Here is an 8,512-nt window from a genome sequence, read left to right as displayed (position 1 = left end):
TTGTGTTTGGGTTCGTGTTTTTTTATACTTTTAAGAACCAACCTGTCAGTCAGCCATCATTGTGAGAACTTCTGCGTCCCTGAGCACCTTTGGCAACTTCTCAATTGTGACAATTACGATCAGTTCTCAAGGCTGATTGGTCACTCAGTTGTAATTGTTTAGTGTTAGAATTAAGCAGTTTGGAACCTGGACGTGTCATATTAACTGCAGCCAATTCTTGTATGTGGTGGCCTTGTTTAGTTTAAGAACAGGACAAAATTTGGGTTAAAATTAGTCCAGATACCTTATGAATGTCAAGATTGGATAAGTCCACAGTAAATTTAATATTATTTGGTGTCAGACATAGGAGACAAACAATAGAAATGGCATGTGGCCTTACGTGCACCTTACTCACAGACTAGAGGGCTGCATAATCACCATACGACAGCATCACCCGTACGTCATAAGTGTGTGTACCAAACAATACACTTACCACACACACAACAATGTCATTTTCATGTCATCTTTTAAGTTGGCTGTACGAGCCTCAAGGACACTGCAAGACAACCCAAAAACCTGCACAGATGTGACAGAAGCCTAAAGTGCATAACTAGACAAATACTATACTACATATACTGTCTAATTTAACTGGCGACTTGCATAAGCATTTCACTCCTGTAAAGTGTTACACATCAGCACAAAGTTGCCTTTCTCCGCTTTGGAATCCACTGGAATTACATTAATTGCATAAACAGTTGAATGGTTAAGGTAGTTGAAAGAATGTCAACAGTGGAGCTAAAGCTCTGGTTTTAAAGGGTCAAAGCAGCATAATAGAATAGTGAACTTCTCCCTTATCAAAAAAATAATGTGTAGTTTACATAGCAAAGTCTCAGGTTTTTATGCCGGTTAAATAAGCATCACGTTTACTTTAGAAAAGAATAACTGTTGTGTCTTCTACCATAAGAGATAAAAGCTGAAGTGTTTAGTTTGATACCGCCCTGCTGAATGTTAATGTGTCTCAATGAAACCTGTACCAACATGTTTGTTGCTGGAAGACATGGAACAGTTGCAAAACGGTATAATTATCAAAGCCTTAAGGTAAAAATAGTTGATTCAGTGAAAAGTGCTTCATCATTGAGAGTGTAATACAGTTCATTAGTGACATTTAAGAGTACCCTCTTTGACACAAAGCTGCATTTAAAAAAAGCAAATTTTCCAGATTATGTATTGCAAAAAGGTTGGCTTTATAATAAAACAAAGTTTACAGCTGTTACACATTTTTAGACTTCTCAACAAACATCTGTTAAAATCATTAAGCTACATTTTTAGTTTTTTGTTATTTAGAAAACATGTTTTACACCTTTCTGGCTACCATTTTACAATATATTTATATATGTATATATATGTATATAGCGGCTGGGTAGCTCAGTTGGTAAGGTGCAGGACTGTCATGCAGGGTTCGATTCCCAGGGGCGGAATGAACAATTAATGGCAATGAAAATGGGGCAATTACCATAAAAATGGCGAGCAATTAACATCACCCAGCGAGGGTCCTTGGGCAAGTCTCTTAACGCTACTGCCTACCTCACAACATGAGAGACAATGAACCACATGTCATGCCGGCTCAGACGTCGCCCGGCCAAACAAGTTCTGCGTTAGGTGCTGGGGGACCAGAGCACCCTGATGGAAAGTGGGCTACTGGAAAAAGATGAAAATGGACTAGATATGAGAACAAGGATCTGTTAGTATGCTACTACTCAAGTAATCCCACCCAGAGGGATTACATACAAAGATTGTGGAATGAATGAATGCTTCGAAACCCACAATCAAGGCTAACTGCCAAACAACTGGTAGCCCAATGCTCCAACATCCACAAACGCCAACTCCTATCACAATTTGAGATTGAAGCGATACAATACAATTGCAATACCACGGGAGAGCCACAACAGCAGGTCAGAGAGGAGGCTATACCACACTCCCACCCTGAGCTTGGGTACACAGCCCCAACAACTACAGATATGCTGAGCAAGGCAGCAACTGACCTGAAAGACAAAATCATGTCTAGAATGAACACTAGGCAACCCCGGCACCAGCAACAACGGTTAAGTGATGTAACGCCTGAGAGTCTTCTGGAAACTGTGAATGAAGCATTGAGGGCAATTCCTACCACAATAATCACAGAAACCAATGAACTGGTTTACACTTCAGCAGCAGTGATCCTTGAGATGCTTGGCTATAAGAGCAACCATGGAAGAAAACAATACCCACCATGGAGAAACGGTTAGAGGCCTAAATCAAGGCAACTCTGAAGGATGTGAGTAAGCTGACAGAGGCTCAAAGAGGTAAAATGAGAAAGCAAGTACCTAAGAAATACAGCCAGATGCCCATACCTGAAGCACTGGAAACTGCCAAACAAAGGCTCTTAGCCTTGAGCAGCCGCCTAAAGAGGTACACAAGAGACAATGAAGCAAGACGGACGAGCAGGCTGTTCGCAACTCAGCCTGTGAAAGTGCACGCTCAGTGGCAGGGTCAAAACAGCCAAGCAGACCCACCAAGGCTGGAAACTGAACAGTACTGGAAAAGTATATGGGAGAAAGAGACAGCACATAACAGCAATGCCCAGTGGCTGGTCTCTCTGAGAAAAGAACATAGGAACAGAATCCAGTAACCATCACAATGGCAGACATCTAAGAAAGAGTCTCAGGTATGAAGAACTGGACAGAACCGGGCCCTGACATGATACATTCCTACTGGCTAAAGAAACTCACCGCACTCCACGAGCCCCTGGCAGCACAAATGAACCAGTTGCTAAGAGATGGGACTCACCCCGAATGGCTAATGGAAGGGCGAACGATCATAATCCAGAAAGATGCCTCAAAGGGTGCAGTCCCATCCAACTACCGGCCAATAACCTGTCTGTCCACAACACGGAAGATCAAGTCAGGCATCATTGCAACCAAGATAAATAGGCACATGGATCAATACATGAGCAACACACAGAAGAGCACTGGTAGAGACTCCAGAGGAGCCTAACAGCAACTCCTGGTTGACAGAATAGTTGCTCAAGACTGCAGGTCACGACACACCAACCTGTGCACAGCCTGGATTGATTACAAGGAAGCCTATGACTCAATGCAACACACATGGATCACTGAATGCTTGGAGCTGTACAACATCAACAGGACGTCATAGGAAACTCAATGAAGCTGTAGAAAAACCAGCCTTGAAGCCAATGGGAAGCCACTTGCACAAGTGTCCATCAAATGTGGGATATACCAAGGTGATGCTCTGTCCCCACTGCTGTTCTGCAGAGGTCTGAACCCCATCAGCCAAATAATCAACAAGACTGGCTATGGATACTGACTCAGAAATGGGGCCAAAATCAGTCACCTCCTCTATATGGATGACATCAAGCTATATGCTAAGAGCGATCGTGACATTGACTGCCTGATCCACACCACCAGGATCTACAGTACTGACATTGGGATGTCATTCGGGCTCGAGAAATGCAGCCAGATGGTGAAAAAGAGAGGCAAGGTAGTCCACACAGGAGGGGTCTAACTCCCAGAGGGAACAATAGCAGACATTGAGGACAGTTACAAGTACCTTGGAATTCCGCAGGCAAATAGCAACCTGGAGCAGGCAACAGGAAAGCTGCAACAGCTAAATACCTCCAACGAGTAAGGCAATTCCTGAGAAGCCAGCTCAATGGCAAAAATAAGACCCGGGCAATAAACAGCTACGCACTGCCAGTTATCAGATACCCTGCAGGAATAATAAGATGGCCAATGGAAGAGATACAGACCACGGATATTAAAACACGAAAGATCCTCACAATGCATGGAGGGTTGCATCCCAAATCCAGCACCCTGAGACTGAATGCTAGCCGCAAGGAAGGAGGCCAAGGACTAGTGAGTGTAGAAGCCACTATCCAGGATGAAAACATCCAAGATGCATGAAGCTCAAGGCCCCAACTGACAGTGTGCTCAGTGAATGTCTCAGGCAATGGAGAGCAGAGGATACAGTGCTGGAGGACAGATCCTCATAGGAGGACAAACCCCTGCATGGCATGTACCACCGGACCATAACTAAAGTGGCTGATATCAAGAAGTCCTACCAATGGCTAAAAAAGGACTGGCCTACAGGACAGCCCTGAAACGCTCATCCTGGCAGCTCAGGAACAAGCCCTGAGCACCAGAGCGATAGGGGCTCAGATCTACCACACCAGAAAAGACCCAAGTTGTAGGCTGTGCAAAGAGGCGCCTGGCCCAGCCGCCCGGATCCTCTGCTGTTCCGCTGGCCCCCGCCACGAGAAGGAAACGCCGCCGTCTGCTGAAAGAGGCGGTGGCCCGACGCTCAGGCGAGCTTCCCCGGGGCTTGCGCGCCGCAACCTGCATCTCACCAGCTTCAGGGGATCCACTCTCCACAGAAAAACCAGGTCTTCACGCTGGAGTACTGTCTGCCCGGAAACATCACTATGGAGCTCCCATTTCTCCACCTGAGCCCGCTGGAGCGGAGGCCGCTGCTCATCACCCCGCTGCTGTATCGGGGAGACCCGCTGGAAGACCCGGACCTGTGCAGCAGCCCGCGCTCATCGTGGGAGACTCCGTTGTCCGGCATGTCCGGGTCAGAAGGTGCCGCACACACACACTCTCTGGAGCTGTCGTCAATGAGATTAAAAACTCTGCCCACCAACTCTCTGTGAAATACCCCTCTGCGGAGACTTTTATCATACATGCAGGCACCAACAACCTGAAACTGCAGCAATCAGAGACTCTGAAAATGGACTTCATCCACCTGATTCATACCATCCAACAGTTAAACATACACTGTATCGTATCTGGACCACTACCTGCACCCCGTTATGGAGACATCATGTTCTCACGCGTCCGTCAGCTTCACATTTGGTTAAAAACATACTGTCATTCCATAAGCATTCCATACGTTGATAACTTCACAACTTTTTACAATAGACCATACCTCTTCAAATCAGACGGTTTACACCCCAACTATAGTGGTTCCCGTCTTCTCAGCATGAACATTGATCTCACCCTCCGTTCTTTCAAAACCATATCCAGCTGACGGTTGAACCAGGACACCCACACCCCTGACTCATCATTCTCTGCCATACAGCATCACATACCAGTCCGCATCACCAATAGACATTCTAATCATTTGCATTCATATCCACGTGCCTCGCATATTTGTTGTCTCCGACCAATTCACACATCAGTCACAAAACCCATGACATGCACACATAAGATTGTACCCACAACCATGAAGATGGCTCTTTTAAATGTCAGATCCCTTTTAAATAAGTCTTTTATCATAAATGATCTGATTTTAGACCATGATTTAACCTGTTTGTTTTTAACTGAAACCTGGCTTGGCTCTGATGCACCAGCTATTCTCACTGAGGCTTCTCCACCTAATTTTAATTTTTTATTTTCAATCAGGGGAGGAAAGAAAGGTGGAGGTACAGCATCGATTGCTCACAAAAGAATTTTATCTGAAAATATTTTACTCGGTAAATATTGTTCATTTGAGCATCATGCTTTTCTTTTTGGAGACCCACCTGTTTTAACTGTCACAGTATACAGACCACCAACCCCTCCTTCCTGTTTTATCGAAGAATTTTCGGAACTTTTATCATCTCTTCATATTAGGTACAATAGGATTTTAATTACTGGTGATTTTAATTTGCATGTTGACAATTGTAATGATATCTATGCCTGCGAGTTTTTAAATCTTCTAAACAGCATGGATTTTCAGCAGCATGTCACACAGCCAACTCACAACAGAGGACACACCCTGGACCTGGTCATTACCTATGGTCTGTCCACTGGGGTGTCCTCTGTTGTTGACATAGCCACCTCAGACCATTACTGTGTGTTTTTTACTGTCACCAGTGAAATCCAGCAGGAAGCCTCAGTGAGAACTGTGAGGAAACGGTATTTAACTCCTGAAGTGGCTGCAAGTTTTATTGATGTTTTTAAGCAAACTCCTGCTCAGATTTTACCTGCACCCTGTGATTTTATTGTTGATCATTTTAATAACAGACTTCAGTCTTCCATAGATGCAGTGGCTCCACTCAAAACAAAAACATTAAAAGCCACTCCTAAAATGCCATGGAAGACTGACGACATTAAGGGTCTGAAGCAGAACTGCAGGAGAGCAGAGAGGAAATACAGGAAGACGAAATTAATAATTCACAAAGACATTTTTAAAGAACAACTCAAAATCTACAATAACTCAGTTAAACGGGCCAGAACCTCCTATTTTTCAAAAATCATTTCAGAAAATAAATAAAAACAACCCCAAATTTCTTTTTAAAACAATTGATATTTTAATAAACAAAGACTTCAACAAGTCCTCCATGCCATCATCTAATGCTTCATGTGAGGACTTCGCAGACCACTTCATGGTGTTCTGGTGCTACTGGATCTTAGTGCCGCTTTTGATACAGTAGATCACCAGATTTTATTAGACAGACTTAGTAGTCTAGTGGGCCTTTCTGGAAATGTTCTTAAGTGGTTTTACTCTTACCTGACAGATCGACACTTTTATGTAAGTATGGATATGTGCTCTTCAGGAATCCACGAAATAAGCTGTGGGGTTCCCCAAGGGTCAATTTTAGGGCCAATACTTTTTAATTTGTATATGTTGCCTCTTGGGGAGGTCATCAGGAGACATGGCGTTGACTTTCACAGCTATGCTGATGATACACAGCTTTACATCACCGTGTCTCCTGATGACCTTGAACCGGTTAACACTCTTTTAAACTGCATTTTAGATATAAAGTTGTGGATGGCAGAAAATTTCTTAAAGCTCAACCAGGACAAAACTGAAGTTTTAATCATCGGTTCTGAAGACAAGAGAGAGATGATTTTACCACATCTTCATAATTTTAAACCTTCTCAATGTGTGAGAAACCTGGGCGTACTTTTTGACTCTGAGCTAAATTTTATCCCACACATTAAAAATGTCGTTAAGACAGGATTTTATCATCTCAAAAACATTGCCAGAGTCCGCCCGTTCCTCTCTCTTGCCAGCACAGAAGTGCTAATGCATGCTTTTATTTTCAGTCGTTTAGATTACTGTAATGCCCTGCTCTCTGGTTTACCCAAAAAGTCTCTTTCAAACTTACAACTTCTACAGAACTCAGCGGCACGAGTTCTGACGAGAACCAGAGGGCGGGAACACATTACACCGGTTTTAAAATCGCTGCATTGGCTCCCTGTGCGTTTCAGGATTGATTTTAAAATTCTTTTAATGGTTTATAAATGTTTTTATGGTCTTGGGCCTTCTTATTTAAATGATATTCTTTTAAAATATGAGCCCTCGCGGACCTTGAGGTCTTCCGGTACTGGCCTCTTAGTTGTTCCCAAGGTGAGGACCAAAACTTATGGTGAGGCTTCGTTCTGCCATTATGGTCCTCGCCTGTGGAACGGCCTTCCGGAGAGCCTCAGGGCCGCAGAGACAGTAGAGGTTTTTAAGAAGAGGCTCAAGACCCACCTTTTTAATTTAGCTTTTAGTTGATTTTAACTGCTAATTTATTCTATTAGTTTTAGTATAGGCTATTTTATTTATGTATTTATTTTAATTTTATGCATCTTATTTTCAATTTTATGTTTTTTTCTTTTTTATGTTTTTAATTTTAGCATCTTATGATTTTAGCCCCAGTGTTTCTTGAGGGGATCTTTTCCTCCAGGGATTGCCGGCTTGGTCAGCGGTTGTTGCTGCAGTTGTTGCCCTTGCTGGGGCGGCTGGGGTCTAATTTTACAGCTTTTGGCTGTGAGGGGGACCCCGGTGTTGTTCCGGTCTGGGTGGGCACTGTGGCGATGTTCCGGTGGCCGGGCTGGCTCCTGGTATGAAAGGATTCCCAGATACTGTTTCCTCACAGCAGAGCTAAGCCATACTTGTTTATTTATTTATTTATTTATTTATTTATTCTTTTACAGTTACATAGTCATATTTCATTGTACGTGGGAGCCATGGGTCATGTGGTTTAATGGAGGGGAGTGGGAAGGGTGAAGGGTGGGTTGGGGTTTTTATTGTAATGTTGTGTGTTTACTGTTTTTAGTGTTAAAGCGCTTCGAGCTGCACAAAGTGCATGAGAAGCGCTATTTTATAAATAAAATAAAGTTTGAATAAGTTCTGAAACAATCCAGCTCATAACTGCAGGGTGTAAGATGCTGGCAGGGAAAGCCTACATGGAGCGCCACAATCAAGTGGCTGGAATAATATACAGGAACATGTGTGCAGAATATGAAGTGGAAACCCCAAGATCAAAATGGGAAACACCTCCGAAGTTGATAGAGAATCACAGGGCAAAGATCCTGTGGGATTTCCAGATCCAGACTGATAGGATGATAATGGCGAACTAACCAGACATTGTAGTGGTGGATAAAGAACAGAGGAAAGCCGTTGTGGTGGATGTGGCAGTGCCAAGCGATGGAAACATCAGGAAGAAGGAACATGAGAAACTGGAGAAATACCAGGGACTCAGAGAAGAACTGGAGAAAGCATGGAA

The sequence above is a fragment of the Oryzias latipes genome, chromosome 14, assembly GCF_053564925.1.
Source record: "Oryzias latipes strain Hd-rR chromosome 14, Olatipes_Hd-rR_3.1".
NCBI lineage: Eukaryota > Metazoa > Chordata > Actinopteri > Beloniformes > Adrianichthyidae > Oryzias > Oryzias latipes.
The sequence above is the reverse complement of the archived record's forward strand: the minus strand, read 5'-3'. Positions refer to the sequence as shown.